Below are 15335 nucleotides of genomic sequence, written 5' to 3' on the forward strand. Positions count from 1 at the left end.
GCGCAGGGCCGGGCCGTGCACCGTTCCCGTCACAAAGGAGGAATTCAGCGGGGCTCCCTCGGTCAAGTTTCAGGCCACAGGCCCTTTTGTCCCCAAGCTCCCGTCCCAGGCCGAGGGGAGGGGGCGGGGCCGGGAAGAAAGGCTCTGAGCCCTCACTGAGGCCCCTCCTGTCCCCCCGGGAGTCTGAGGCCCCCTCCCCCAGAGCTAAGGTCAAAGGGTATCAGGTTCCTGTTCTTTCAGAACAGGCTGGTGTGGATTGTGCACTCGGGAAGCATGAACGGCACTGTGCAAATGAGTCGTAAAAGCAAAGCAGAGGGAAGGGGGGCTGCCCGAGCCGGAGAGGGCTGACGGGAAAAGGGACAGAAAGGAGGGTAAGTCACCTGCAAGGCGGAGGAACGGTAACAGCAGGAGCAGGGAGTCACCAGGAGTAGCAAGGATGAAATCAGCAGCCGTGGAGACCGTGACAGGCACCCTTTCAAATGCATCCAATCCTCCCCCTTCAAGGAAGTTAGCCTCACTATCTCAGTCTCAAAGAGGTTAAGTAACTTGCCCCAGGTCACACAGCTGTAAGCAGCAGAGTCAATATTCACAATCGAATCTAGCTGACTGTGAAGTCCACCTCTGGTCCCTTGCGTCTCACCAGCACCCACGAGGCGGAGTCCCACGGGGCCCTCCCTGGGCAGGACGCACAGGCCAGAAATGAGCGATGCACGGTTTACCCTGGAGATCGTTCCTGACAAGAGCACGAGATGCATTTCACAGGGATGCATTTCTTCTAAAAAGGCTTTTTAAAGAATTTGATGCCAACAATTCCTGGCTCCCAACTGTGTGCCCAGGGCTCTGGGGGCCCCGATGTGGGAGAAAGACTCTCACAGTCCAGCAGGAAGGCAGGCAACTGGTCCTCGAAGCGGGGAAGTCACCGTCAGGTAAGAGGAACGTGTGTGGGATGCCAGCTCCGCCATGCCCTCTGCGGAGCAACTTCCATGCAGAGTCACTTAAATGCCATTAGTTCTATTTTATAGATAAGGACACTGAGGTTCAGAGAGGCACAGTAACTTGTCTAAGGTCACACAGCTAGCACAAGGCAAGGAGAAAGTATGTCTGATCCTAAAACTCATGCTTTTAACCACGAAGCACTTCTGCTAAAACGGGGCACACAGAAGGAGCCTGCAGAAAGAGCTGTGAATTCGATGTGAGGGAGGCAGGGAGAAGGAAGAGGAAGCAGCAGCTCACGGTGTCTGGAAATGTCCTGGGCAGAGTCCGTGGGTAGGAGGAGACTAGGGTACTCCAGGCAAAGGTTCCACCTGAGAAGTCACAGAGCGCCGGGAGAGAGGACACCCGCCAGAGAAGGGAGGCAGCTTCCCCGACCCCAGCGTAAGACACGAGTGAATTTTATGAGACCTGACATCTCCCGTCTCCTTGCTAACCCACTTAGGCGGTGGCGAAATGAAGGAAGACAAACTCATTCTGAAGACTCCAGGACGTAAACAGAAGGAGCAAGTCAACAAACCAGGCATCTTTTCTTCGGGAGCTTGACGTGGTGTCTTTCTCTAAGCAAGCGGCTGGCGTGTGACCCTATTTGCAAGGCTGGCACCGGGGACCCGCTCTCGGGGGCTCCAGCCACATTCCATATTTCCCGGGAAATGTGGCGTCTCCTTGTGTCTCTCCGCCAGGATAGTCTGGGGCCCGTGGGATCAGCAGCCAGAGCTCCCGTCACCTTCTAAGAGCTCAGACCTCGATCCTTCTCCAGGCTCTGGGCTGAGCCCCCAGTGGCCTTCCACTCTGGTGAGCAAAGTTGAGCACAGGCGCTGACCACCCCACCTGCCTCCCACCCGGCAGCCCTCGCACCCGCCAGCCACAGAAACATCTGCTCCTATTTCCTGGATGCTGACTGTGTGCTGGGCGCACGCTAAGTGCTTCGCACGGCTTGGTTCATTTATTCTGCCCAGCCACCATACGAGGGGGGGACTATCGTGCCCACCTTTGTCCACATTATCACTGAATACACTGAGGCACAGACAAGTTGAGAAACTTGCCTGGGGTCTCACAGCTCATGAGGAGTGGCCCTGTGCACTGTGTCCTTGTTCAGACCTTCCTCATCCACGGGACCACGGAAAACTAGCCTTTCAGCCAAGCTCGATTAACTAAACCAGCGCAGGGCAGAATCCCTGTTAGGAAGGGCTGGGTCCACGGTCCCACCAGGGGCTACCCTCTGGGCTCGAGGAGCAAGTAAGAGATGTCACAGCCGACCCTCCCGAGACCAGGAGCGCCAACTTCTGAGGCTCAGCCCCGAGTCTGGCGAGGCGGGGGGGTCGGGGGCCTGGCGGGAGAGGCTGGAGTGCATCCTCCTTCTTGGGCCCTGGTCAGGGTGCTGGCTGCGGGCCGGGCTCGTGCGACCCTGGGCACCCTCTGGGCACCCTCTGGACGCGGCATTTGTCCTCGTGCAGCAGGCTGTCTGGACACCAACTTGATGCCCTTGGATCCTCCTCCCAAAGAGGCATTTTGCAGCAAAAAGCAGAGGAGGGCAGAGAGGAGAACTTCTAGAGTCGGGGAGCGCGGAGGCTGTTTGCAGGTACCAGCCCGCCCGAGGCGTGGTGGGCCTCCCGGTGGGCGCTCCCGGCCGGAGGCGGCCTGCCTGTGTCGGCTCTGCTGCCACCATCCCCTGTCTCACTGTAAGAACGATGACACTGGGATCTCCCCCGCTGGGCTGTTGTGGTGTGAACCCAAAGCCGTGAGTGAGCAGGTGTTTATTATTCACTCAGCAAAATATGAACTGAGCAGCAACCACGTGCCGGGGCCTGCTCGGAGTGCTGGGGACAGAGGAGTGACCGAGACAGACAGAAGGCCTTGTCCCTGCAGAGCCCTAGACAACCGGCCTAACAGAGAAAATTCTACTAAAGAATGTCAAGTTGGAGGAAGACAGTGCTGTTGGTGACAGTGGCCAGGAGAGCTGGGAAAGTGACATTAAATGTGGTGGTCCGGGGACACAGCCACCAAGAAAGTCAGATCTGAGCAAAGATTTGAAGGAGGCGCAGGAGGGAGCCCTGTGGCCATCTGGGGAGGGAGCTTCCAGGCAGAGGGAACCGCAGAACAGAGGCCCTGAAGCAGGAGGCTGACGGGCAGTGTCCAGGGACAGGAAAGCTGAAAAGTCAGTGAGCGAGTGCTGAAGGGCCTGTCCCAGCGCCTGGCAGAGAGTAACTGCTCTAAACACGTCAGTTTACAGAACTGAGGGGGCAGGGGCGTGACCATCCATCCTCAGAGAGGCCGGAAGGGGTGAGGCGCTAACTCAAGGCCATTCAAGTTGGGGGCAGAGAAGGATCCCGGGTCCAGCTCAGGGCTGTGTGCTACTCCCCACCCTGTGTATCTCAGAATCTGGGAAAAGGCTGGGGCAGGCTGAATAATGGTCCCCAAAGACACCCAGATCCTAACCCCTGGAGTTTGTGGCTGTGACTTTATATGGCAAAAGGGACTTTTCACATATGATTAAGTTAAGGATCTTGAGACAGGGAGAGCAGCTGGGATTACCCAGGTGGGTCCAATTTAATTAGGAGTGCCCTTATGACAGGGAGGCAAAAGGTCAGAGGAGGAAGTGGGAGATGGGATGTTGGAAGCAAGAAGCCGCAGTGATGAGAGGAAGGGGCTGCAAGCCACAGAACGCAGGCGGCCCCTAGAGCTGGAAAGGGCAGGACATGGATGCTCCCGGGAGCCTCCGGAAGGAACCGGCCCCACCGACCTGTTGACTTTAGCCCACAAGAGCTCGCTGTGGACTTCTGACCTCAAGAACTGTAAGAGAACAAATCGGAGTTGTTTTAGCCACCAACTCTGGGGTATTTGTTAGCGCAGCCACAGGAGATGAACACAGGCAGCACGGGCGTTCACACCTTTCCACGGCACCCACCAGCGCTCAGACTGCGGACTCACCCAGGCGTGGGTTTAGCTGGGCAGTTCCTGGATTCGGGTGACACCAGTCACTTGGTGAATTCTGCACCCACTCCCTGTGCGGCCAGCGGGGAGGGGGTGGGGCAGCCTGGCCCCCCCTCTCCCGGGCTTACATTTTAACCCACGACTCCGCTAAAGAGCCAGGTTTCCACTTGTTCCACCTTTGCTGGGATGAAAACTGTGATAAAACGGAGCCTTTTCACGCCCGTATTGACAGGCGCTTGGTCTCCCAGGGGCTCAAAACCACAGCTCGCTGCCACGCCCTCGGGACAAAACCACGCAGGCGTTTATTTCACGCGGTCCTGGTCGGAGGCATTTTTAACTCAGACGAGAGGTGTGCGGAGCAGACAGACAGACCGGCCCTCCCAGCTCCCAGGCCTCTGGCAGCCGGGACCCGATTCAGGAGACGCAGACGCGGCGGGAGCGAGTTTACCATGCCCATATCTGGACTGTTTCTTTTCCAGCCACAGCGCTGCTGCCTCCCTTGAAGTGGTTCCCGAACCTTCTGCCAAGAGCCCCTTTGGATGCAGCTGACCTCGTCCAGCTCCCCATCCCCTCTTCTCCACCTGCCACCCGCCATTCCCTCTTGAAGCCTTCTAGCCAGAGCCGCTTTCTCGAGCCCCCGTCTCCTCCTGCTTCCGATTTTAGGAAGTCACTTGTCACATCCAGTTCTTTTTCCCACTGTTACATTTTGGAATCGGAGCAACAGCAGTGGACGTCCTGAGCGCTGACCAAGCGCCTGGCGCTGCGCTGCGTGCGTTCCCTGCATGTATTAGTGTTACTCTTATGACGTCGTCGTTGTTTGTGCCGTCAGGTCAATCCCGACTCCTGGCGCCCCTGCGCAGAGCAGTGGAAGGAACCCTGCCTGGTCTTCCTGTGCCATCCTCCCACCTTCTGGCGCCACATCAGACAAGCTCCGCTGCTATTCACAGGGTTTTCATGGCCAATATTTTAGGAAGTGTGTGGCCAGGTCCCTCTTCCTAGACAGTCTTAGTCGGGAAGCTCCACTGACACCTGTCCCCCATGGCTGACCCGGCTGGTATTTGAAATCCCAGTGGAACAGCTTTCAGCATCACAGCAACATGCAGCCGCCAGTCTGACAACTGACAGACAACAGACGGGGGGTGGGTGGGGATCCCTGACTGGGAAATGAATCCTGGGCCGTGGCAGGCAATGAGGCCACCAAATCTTAACCACTAGACCACGATGGCTGGCTATCATTATTATTAATTTTATTTTATTTATAAAATTTAGTCAATTTTATTTTAAATATTTACTATTACTAATCAATATAATTAGATTTTAAATTTAGTTTTTCTTATCACATTTAAGTTTCCCAAGAACCCTAATGAGAAAGTTTCTAGAACAAGCCCCATTTCACAGATGAGGAAACTGAAGTTCAGAGAAGTTAAGATACCTGCTCAAAGCCACACAGTGAATGGCACAGCAAAGATTCAAACTAGCTATGTCTGACTCCAGAGCTAGCACAACCCAACACCCACTGCCTCCTAGCCCCCCACTCCACGGAGAGCCCCCGCCCCACACCCTGGCTGCCAGAAGCCCTCCCTAGGCTGACCTCAGTCTCTTGGTCAGCAGGTAGAATTCCCTGTTTTCCTTCGTGTCATTTCCCCTCCATAAAAACAAACTTCCCCTGTGTGAGTCACTCTGTCCCCTGAAACCCTGATACTCATTGGGACATACTGTAAATAATTGATGCTGGGATGTTTAACCATGAAGCTGGAATAGAGGTTAGAACGGGGCAGCCCACAGGACAGAGGAGAGGATGAGCGGTCACGGAGGGGCTTGTTTCGTGGGGCTTGGCGCCTCTTTCACATTGGGAAATAAAACAAGAACTCCCCTTGGCCGACCCCCCTCGGCTTATGACCTCCGACCTCCACGGCTTGCCAGCACTTCCCAGCATCCTCCCCCTTGTTGCTCCCAGCAGCCTAGTGCCACTCAACCCCGAGTTAGAGAGGTCGCAGCCGGTGCCAGGGCTGGACTCACATCCCCTTCGTCCAGGGCGACGAGCGTGGACAGCATGACCTCACAGGGTGGAAGAGCGAGAGTTTTAACCACAGTAAGCGTGTAGTGCTGTGTATACAGTAAGCGCCAAGACACGGTGCAGCCAGGGAGGATGCCATTCCAATTCCCCGCCATTACAGGCCCACACTCACCACAGCCCACTCCCCCAGGTTACTGCCCCGGGAACCGAAAAAGACTCACGGTGCTTTCTCAGCGGCCCACACGTGATCCCGAAGTGGCCTCCCGTCTACACGTCGGCCCCGAGGAAACTGCAAGACGGTCTCTCGGGGCTGCAGAGGGCAGCTGGCCGCTCTCCTGCTGCCGTTCTGATCTGTAAAGGCCAGTCGGGCCCCAGCGAAGTGCTGGAAAAGGCGAGGACCTTCTAGGCACAGCTCACCTCCTGATCCTGTCTTCTCCTACCCGTGCTGGAGGGAGAGAGAGAAGAGAGGTGGCGCCCACTCACTAGCCTCATATTCTCACGAGGGTGGTTTTCTTTGGCTGCTCTCGGTTCCCAATATCCACTCTTCTCTTCCTTCATCATAGGAAGACTGATGTCCAGTTTCCTGTGGCTTCCAGAATAAAGATGGCATTACGCAGCCTCCTGTGCAGCTGGCCGAGCCGTATGGCTAAGTTCTGGCCAATGGGACACAAGCAGGAGTGTCTATCACGGGAGGGGGACACTCAGGAAGGTTCCTAAATGGAAGGGACATGTCTTTTTTTTTTTGCCCCTTCCTTCTTCCTATTGATTGTAATGTAGATGTGATGGCTAGAGTTCAGCAGCCAAGCTGGAACATGAGGTAGAGAACCAGAAAGCAACAAGACAGAAAGCGCCTGGGTCCTGGCTGAATGCGGAGCTGCCCTCCCAGCCCTGGACTACGGACCTCTGGACTCTCTTCTCATGGGAGAAAAATGAAGGTTTATTTTATTTTATTTTATTTCTTTAAGATTGGCACCTGAGCTAACAACTGTTGCCAATCTTTTTTTTTTTTTTCTGCTTTTTCTCCCCAAATCCCCCCAGTACATAGTTGTATATTTTAATTGTGGGTCCTTCTAGTTGTGGCATGTGGGACGCCGCCTCAGCATGGCCTGATGAGCTGTGCCACGTCTGCACCCAGGATCTGAACTGGTGAAACCCTGGGCCACCAAAGCGGAGCGTGCGAACTTAACCACTCGGCCATGGGGCCGGCCCCCTAAAGGTTTATTTTATTGAAGCTACTGTTACTTAGGGCTTTTTGTCACCTAAAGCAGCCCAGGCCTGGTGAATGGTAACAGTAAATTTGTTATTATTTATAAGACTCACAGCTATGCCAAGGACAGTGCTAAAAGCTTGACCTGTAAGAGCTTCCTTATCATCACAAGAGCTCCAAGAGCCAGATGGTATTTTACTGAGCTCTTGTCCAAAGCCAGACAGCGGTCTCTCCATTCCACTCTCCCCTCCTGCCATCAAAACAAGACAATCAGAGAGAGGGTGTGGTCGGCAGACTCTTAAGGAGGCCCCATGGCCCCCACCTCCTGGTGCTCACGCCCCTGTGTGACCCCTCTGCTTGAGTCGGGGTGGGACCCACGGCCTGTTTCTGGTCAATGAAATATGGCACAAGCGATGGGATGAAGGTGGTTCTGTGTATGACATTATATCACACAAGGCTGTAATGCTCGCCTCGTGAGACATTCTCTTGACGCTGACTTTGATAAAGTGTGCAGCCATTTTAGGGGGAGACCCATTTGGCGAGGACCCGAGGTGGCCTCAAAATGACAGCCAGCAAGACAATGAGGCCTTTCTTCGGACAACTGTAAGGGGGTGAATCCTGCCCACAACCACAACAGCCTGGAGGGGGCTCCTTCCCCACTTGAGCCTCCAGGTGAGACCCCAGCGCTGGCCAGCACCATGGCCGCAGCCTTGCAGGGCACCTGGCTAAGCTGTGCCTGGACCCCTTGCCCACAGGAGCATGAAATAATCAGAGTTCTCTGAAGCCGCTCGGTTTGTGGTGACTTGTACGCAGCCACAGACCCAGAGGGGAACTCGGTGGAGAGAGTCACAGCTTGTTCTCAGATGGAGAGATTAGGGGCGTCAGTGAAGGACCCATACAGAGAACCAGGGTGAGGACTGGAATGGGGGGGATGTCTGGTGGTCAGGCCGAGAGGCTCGAGGTGGTGGGAGCAAAGCCTGGGAGGCCGGCTGCGGGTACCTGCAGCTCTGTTGGGTGAAGGCACAAGTTCCAGAACCAGGAGGGCCGTGGTGACAGGCACACGCAGATCAGGGAGGTGAGCGCCACGGCGGGTCAAGGCAAGGACTTTGGCACGAGCCTCGGCTACTCCGCTCAGCTGGCTGTTCCTTATCCCCGAAGTCTCAGTTTCCTTATCTGTAAAATGGCAATAATGATACCTTGCCGAACAGATAACACGCAGGGAAAACCCTCATCAATGGAGCACTGGCACAGATGTAATCATCGCAGGAATCAGTGTGAGACTCAGAACGGGCTTTCCGAGGGAGCCTGAGCCAGCAGTGGGGAGAGGGCAGCCCGGGTGAAGGAGCTGAGAAGGGCTCAGCAGGCAGAGCCCAGGGAGCCAGGACGCACTGGGTCCAGAGGTTCCAGGGGGAGGTGCCAACAGGGAGGGGCAATGGTCAGCCTCAAGTGTCCCAGAGAAGTTCAGAGGATGCTGCTGTCTTACCTGCCCAGTGACCACCCCCTCCTGAAGGAACAACAGCCTGACTGTCCTTTGCCAGGGCTCCCCACAATCAGTCCTAACTCTAGGTCCCGGGCCGGTTCAATCCCTGGGATGGCGGCCCCGGAGAGGAGGAAAGGAAAAATGGAATCAGGGACGGGGGAAAACGGAAATAAAATAACAACAATAAATAAAACAAGAGAGTCGCCCTGCATGGGCCACTGACGAAGATATGGCACAAATTAAGGGCTGGATTAACCCAGTGTTCCAAGCCGTGGCTCAGCATTTCCACCTGCCATCCCACAAAGAAAGGCTGCTCCCTGAATTCCACAACAACCCAGCCGCAAGAAGCCCAGAGCCGGGTGTGGCCGGCGTAGTCCCAAACTAGATGTGGCAGGAAGGGACTGACGGCTGCTCAGTTTACTGGGTGACACTGGCTCTGTGACACCAGTAACACCCAGGTGGCTGCCTGGATGGCCACTGGGAACCTGCTTTATGCAAGAGCTGCACCATTGAATACAGGAGCCACTAGCCACGTGGGGCCATCTGAGCTCCTGAAAGGTGCTGCTTTGCACTGAAATGTCTTATGCGAGTGTAAAATACCCAGGAGATTTCAAAGGCTTAGGAGGACGAAAAGAGTATCTCATTAACATTTTTAATTAATTCCATGTTGAAATGATATATTTCAGACATATTGAATTAAATAAAATATATTATTAAAATTAATTTCGCCTGCTTCTTTGCACTTTTTCAAAAAAATGTGGTTACCAGGAGATTTTAAATTACACCTGGCGCTCGCATTCTATTTCTATCAGACAGACTGCTCTGGAAGGTGAGCTCTCTGGGGCGGGAATTCTCTGCTTTGTCCACTGCTTTCTCTCCGTTCTAGGAGAGGCCTGGCACAGGCAACAGGAGCTTAATAAAGGTCCGTTGAGTGAATGAAAAGCACAGCATAATGCTACAGTGGAATTTAATGAAAGAATGAGTAGCTGACATAGTGATAAATACATGGCGTCTTCGTCTAGTTCTGCACACCCCTGGCAATGTACTTCACCTCTGTGAGCCTCAGTTTCCCCATCTGTAAAAGGCAGAGGCTGCTTCTGAGGATCCAGTGACATAACGTATGCCAGGTCTGGCACAGCATTGGCACATGGCTGGCTGCTGTTGTCATGTGTGTGGGAAACCAGGGTTGGCGGGGAGGTGCAGAGCGCTCTGTGGAAAAGCTGTGGCTCTTCTGGGTGTGTGAATGACCAACTTGAGCTAGGAGGTGGGCACCAGGCTGTGGCCTTGAGAAGGGGCTAAGAGGCCCATCCCCACAGAGGAGCCTCCACTGATCCCGCAGCACAAACAGCAGCCAGCTTCCCCGTTCAGACAGGTGGCAGCAGCTCAGAAGGGGAGGCCCAGAGCCGGCATCAGGTGTGATCAGGGACGAGGGGAGGATGCTCCGTGGCACCTGGAATGGCCCTAATTTGGGACCCCGCGTGACAGGACAGGCTGTTCTGTGGGGCTTCTCAGAGTCCTTTCCAGAAAAGAAATTACTGGTGAAAAACATATTCGCACTTCAGATGTGCTACATAGGAACATGGAGGCCTGAGCAGGAGGGGAAGGTGGGTGCCACCACACTCAGCAGGGGTCTCCTGGGCCAGGTGGGATGCTCGGGACCAGTGGCTGTTCATCACCTGCCTGTCAACGCAGGGGAAAACCTGATAAACACCTAGGGACCCTCCCCCGAGAAGGGCTGTATTGGTTTCCTGTTGGTGCTGTAACAAGTTCCCATAAACTTAGTGGCTTAAAGCAACACAAATTCCTTCTCTTACTGTTCTGGAGGCAGAAGGCTACAATTAAGGCGTCAGCAGGGCTGCATTCCTTCTGGAGGGTTCAGGAGAGAAGCTGTTTCCTCGTCTTCTTCAGCCTCCAGAGGCCGCCTGCACTCCTCGGCTCCTGGCCCCTTCCTCTGTCTCTGGAGCGCTTCATTCCAACCTCTGCTTCCACGGGCACACCTTCTCTGACTGACTCTCCTGCCTCCCTCTTCTAAGGACTCTCGTGACTACATCATGCGCGTCTGGATAACGTGAATCCTCAAAGGCCTTTACCATACAAGGTCACACATGCACAGGCTCTGGGCTTAGGATGTGGATGTTTTTGGGAAGTGTGTCATTATTCATTAATAATGTCATTGTCCAGCCCACCATAAGGCCCTAGGTACAGTCCTGTCCAATTTCAGGGGTTCACTGGCCCTCCACAGACTGTCCCCCTGGATAAGTGCCCACTCTGGTACCCAGCAGCATGGCTCTCAGAGCTTCAGGCAGACCTGGATGGAGACGATGTGTGTCACATGACAACTTGGGGGGAGTATGCATTTTAGAAGAGGGCCTTTTCTTTTCAAAAGCATGCATCTTTCCGTCACGATAAGAACAGCCAACACCATCGACTGCTGGCTCTGAGCTCGGCTTATCTCACCTAACCTTCAAGGAGAAGCCACTACCTTCATCCCCACGTTACAGATGCAGACGCTGAGGCCCAGAGAGGTCAGGTAACTTGCCCAAAGTCTCGCGTTAATAAGTAGCAGAGCACAAGTGTGACCCAGACAGGCTGAGTCCAGAGTCCCTCTGAAATCCTGCCTCCCACTGCCCCACACCAGGCTTCAAGAGGAGTTTTCAAACATCTATATACTGCCTCCATGGGCAAGGCACTCCTCAGTCCAACATCAGAAGCAGAGGTTTGCTGATGGCAGAGAGAGTGAAGGCCCCTGGGGTTGTCCCAGACCACTGAATGACAGAGACAAATGCCAGTGTCTTAAGTATCCTGCTCAGAAGCTGATGGTCAGGGCTGGGAGCTGACCCTGTGTCTCTCCGCCACCCAGGTCAGGCCGTGACTCAGAGCTCAAGGGGCCGCCTGAAGCTGCATCTCATGTCCAAGGACTCCGCCCCTCTCTGAGCCCCCCCAGCACAGTGCTGAGGGTTGCAACTCAAGCCCACGCTCAGAGTACTTCCTGGGCCCGGGCACTGAGCAGGACACGCTTGCACGGCATGTATGCAACCTGGATCATCAAAACGCCCCCTGGTTGCTCCCTTGTCCCCACTATGAGAGGGATGGGGGCCGAGGGCAGTGACCAGTCAGAAACCACAGGCTCCTAACCTGCACCGTCCACATTCGAGCCCAGATCGTCCACCCAGAAGCCCCACAGCGGGTGTCAAGGTCTCCGGTGAGTCTGTGGGTGTTCCAGTCATGTCCCCTGTCGCCTCAGGCCAGGAGCTAGGCCACACTGTCTACCCCACAGAGGGCCTGGACCGCACAGTTTAAGGATCTGTGAGGTCTGACCCTTGATCCACCCTGTGGGTTGTTCAGATCTGAAGATCACTGGAGGAATCGTAAGGCCACACATTTTGGCACAGAGCGGGCTTACTAAAGCAAAGGTAGCCAGAGGGAGAGAGTCAGCAAGGGTCAAGATGGCTCCTGGAGCCGGGAGAAGCTTCCAGGTTGAACAATAGCAACGGTGGAGTCACAAGAGTAACAACAATGATACAATAGCTGCTATTTCCTTAGTGCCCCCCACACGCTGGGCACGGACAGGTGGAGCTGCCCGGTGGGGGCGGCCCTGGGGGCAGGAGCGGGGCTGCCCAACTCCAGCCGCCCCAGCCCTCCAGTCACTGAGTCCACATGAATTCACTGCGCAGCCGCAGCACGCCTGCCTGTGCTCCAGGTGCTGGGGGCGCGGAGACCCAGGCTCTCAGAGAAACCACCCCGTGCCAGGCACCCACAGGTATGCCCTCTCTGTACAAAACTCAGTATCGGATAGGAAAATCCCAAACGGACAATCTGAGGGATGCTGAGCACTATGCCAGAACTCTCTGCAGGGACCCTTCGGAGACGGCGCTGCGTGCCCCCAAGCTGTCCAGAGGCTGCTGCACTAGTCACTTCCAAAGAGGGGCACTGGAGGCGGGGGACGGGCCACCTGGACCTGGGCGTGGCCGGGCCTGGCCAATCAGATCTTCCTGTTCCCCAAGGGGGGGCCTCCTTGCTGGGCCCGTCCCTGCAGGGTTTCCAGGAAGGATGGGATGCAGAGAGCTGCATGGCCAGCTGGGCCTCTGAGGAGGGAGCCAGCACGGAGGACAGGCGAGCTGAGAGGGAGGGGGAGCCAGGCTCCAGGGACACCATCGAACCCGTGAACCCAGCTGGACATACCCACGTTTCCCCTGTGTGAACCCATACATACCCTCTTGCCTAATAAAAAAAATTAAAATAAACGATGACTATAAAAACAAAAACAAAAGCAAACCACCAGCGGTCCCCCGGCCTCCCCTTTCTGAGGCCAGCTTGGTGCTCACTGAGCGGGCCTCCGCCACCACCTTCTGGTTGCGCATCCTCAGACTGCACAGCCAGGCTGCAAGCAGAGGGGGGAGTCCTGAACTCGGCGAGACTCAAGGCCTGAATTCCAGGGGTACCGGGTCTCTTTCCAAGACTGGCTGGGATGTTCTGAGGATGACTATTCGGGTCACTCACTGAGAGCGAGAGGGGCCTGTGGCCGTGCACTGACTGAGGAAGGGCACAATCGCTGGGCTGATGGTTAGCAAACCTCCCCCCAGGCCTCTGCCCTAGAACAGGCCACCCATGGATACTGCCATGAATCACTGGGCTGGGAATGCCTCTAGGCGGTCAGCAGAATTAGAGGGAGAAGAGCCAGGCCTGCCCCTGAAAACGTTATTGCTAAGGTTATAACGTACTTCTAGCAAAGAGAGACACCGGGAAAAAAGAAAGAAGCGTACTGGAAGGGACAGGCGGACACGCCCGAGGGGATGCCGTCTCTCTACCCTGTGGCCAGGCACTGCGCCGCCCCAGAGACTCTGCCCTCAGCCTCCTGCATGCCCAAGAGGGACAACAGAGAAGAAACTAGGAGAGACGACACGCTGGGGAGGAAGGACAGGAGGGAACAGAGAGGCAGGAGCAACCCAAAGAAGGAGAGAAAAGTGGGCAAAAATGGAGAGGACACAGTGACAGCCCAGGAGGAGGAAGACAGGAGAGGAAACTGGCAGGACGGCTGCAGATCTGGTCCCCATGAGGCAAGGGAGAGGCTGGAGAGACCACGGGGGGCATGGGGGTGGCCGGGGGGCTGGGGACGATGCTTTGGAAGGGAAAGTGAACCCAGCGCTGGGCTTCACACTCCCACTGGGCAGCTGCTGCCTCTCTGGTCAAACACCCAGGCCTCTGTTGTCCCAGCGGCTGTCGCAGGGGCTGGCCCAGCATATGGTTTGCATACACAGATAGGCCAAGGGTCACGGAGAGCCCCAGTGCAGGGCTGCCAGGACACACGCCTGCCACCCACATTCATCGCAGCAGTTGCCAGAGCACAAAGGGGACAACAAGAAAGATGGGCTGGGGAGAGGCCACCCCAGGATGGCCCGCCACCTCCTTCTTGGTCCAGGCCAACCTCACACTCCCCTGGATAGGGACCACAAGGGCCTCCTCCGTGGCCTCCTGGCCTGCCCTCTCTACGATGCTTTTGGGGGAGTCTTTCTCAAAAGGCAAATGTGACCACACACCCTCAGTCAAAAATCCCTCCATGGCTCCCCAGCACCCCCAGGATAGAGCCCTGCTCACAAGGGCCCTCTGGCTCCTCACACCTGCCTACCGCTCCACTCAGGCCAGAGCTGATTTCCATGCATGATCTCATTTCATCGTCCCCACAGCCCTACCTCTCACCCCGTTCTACAGATAACTGAGGCCAGGAGTTTCCACACTGGCAGAGCCACAATCCTTCTCATCTGGGCTGGAAACCCAGCTCACCCATGACCCCCAGCTCCCCCGCATCCAGGCCTGAATTCTCCCTCCCAGTCCTTCCATCACAAATGCCCATCCCTTCCTCCTTTCTGTTCCGACTGCTGCCACTCAGGGTGGCCCCCACACTGCACTGTCCCTGCCTGGCTCCTGCCCCCAGTCTTTCTTTTCTGTCCGGTTCTGCCATGTTTATCCTCCTGAAATAGACTTTGTTATCCTGTCACTCCCCTGCTCAGACACCTTCGGTGGCTCTCCAGTGCCCAAGGATCAAAGACCAAAGCCCTTAGCTTGGTGTTCAGGCCCTTCTGCGCACCCAAGGGGTCTGGAAGAACAGGTAGGAAGGCTTCCCAGGAGCCTTCCGCAGGCACCCCCGCCTCATGGCAGAGCTCCCCCACCTCCACGGGCTGGGCAGGGAGCTGAATTGCTCCCGGGGCGGCGAGAGGGCCGGCCGCTGGAAGACCAGAGCTGGCTGAGGTGTTGGGACCCTCACTGCCGCCACAGCAGACCTCCTGGACCTGCAGGGTCCTCGCTTGGGATGGGCATCATTCGTTCCACTTGGGGGAGCTCTGTGAGGTCTCCTGAGGGATGAGGGCAGGGCTGATGGGGATGGCCAGAGGCCGCAGCACTCCACATCTGAGGCCACCTTGAAAAGTGGCGTCGGCACGGCCGTGGGGCTCCAAGGGTACTGGAAAATGACGCCAAGCCTCAGTTCAGCCAGTGGAAAGAGACGAAACCAGTACTTCCCAGACTACGGGGTTCACAGACCAGTAAATTCCCTCCAGTCTTTGGAGAGGACTGACACTGGGTTGCAAGCTTTCTCTTCTCCCAAGTAAGGGCGTTAAAACAAAACAAAACCCAAACAGAAAGCCTCGTCCCCTCTCCTGTTGCCTCCCTCTCACGCAGAACGGCCGGCGCGGCGGCAGAGGAGCGGGAGG

General features: G+C 56.0%; 1 protein-coding gene across 6 annotated transcripts in view; it reads right to left on the bottom strand.

Moving 5' to 3' along the window:
• The window catches only part of TMEM51 (transmembrane protein 51), a 47053-nt gene that overhangs the window by 10323 nt on the left and 21395 nt on the right, over nucleotides 1-15335 (bottom strand). For 2 of the 6 annotated variants that reach the window (XM_046662126.1, XM_046662124.1), the window contains exons 2-3: nucleotides 8148-8321; nucleotides 6163-6386 (exon numbers count right to left, since the gene is read on the bottom strand). The exons of 2 other annotated variants lie outside the window; for them this stretch is intronic. The gene's annotated coding sequence lies outside the window, so the exon portion shown is untranslated. Of the gene's footprint in view, nucleotides 1-6162; nucleotides 6387-8147; nucleotides 8322-10442; nucleotides 13626-15335 lie in introns of those variants that run through there. 2 more of the 6 variants (XM_046662127.1, XM_046662128.1) reach the window with 2 other exon arrangements.

This window comes from Equus quagga, chromosome 5 (assembly GCF_021613505.1).
Source record: "Equus quagga isolate Etosha38 chromosome 5, UCLA_HA_Equagga_1.0, whole genome shotgun sequence".
NCBI classification, from domain to species: domain Eukaryota; kingdom Metazoa; phylum Chordata; class Mammalia; order Perissodactyla; family Equidae; genus Equus; species Equus quagga.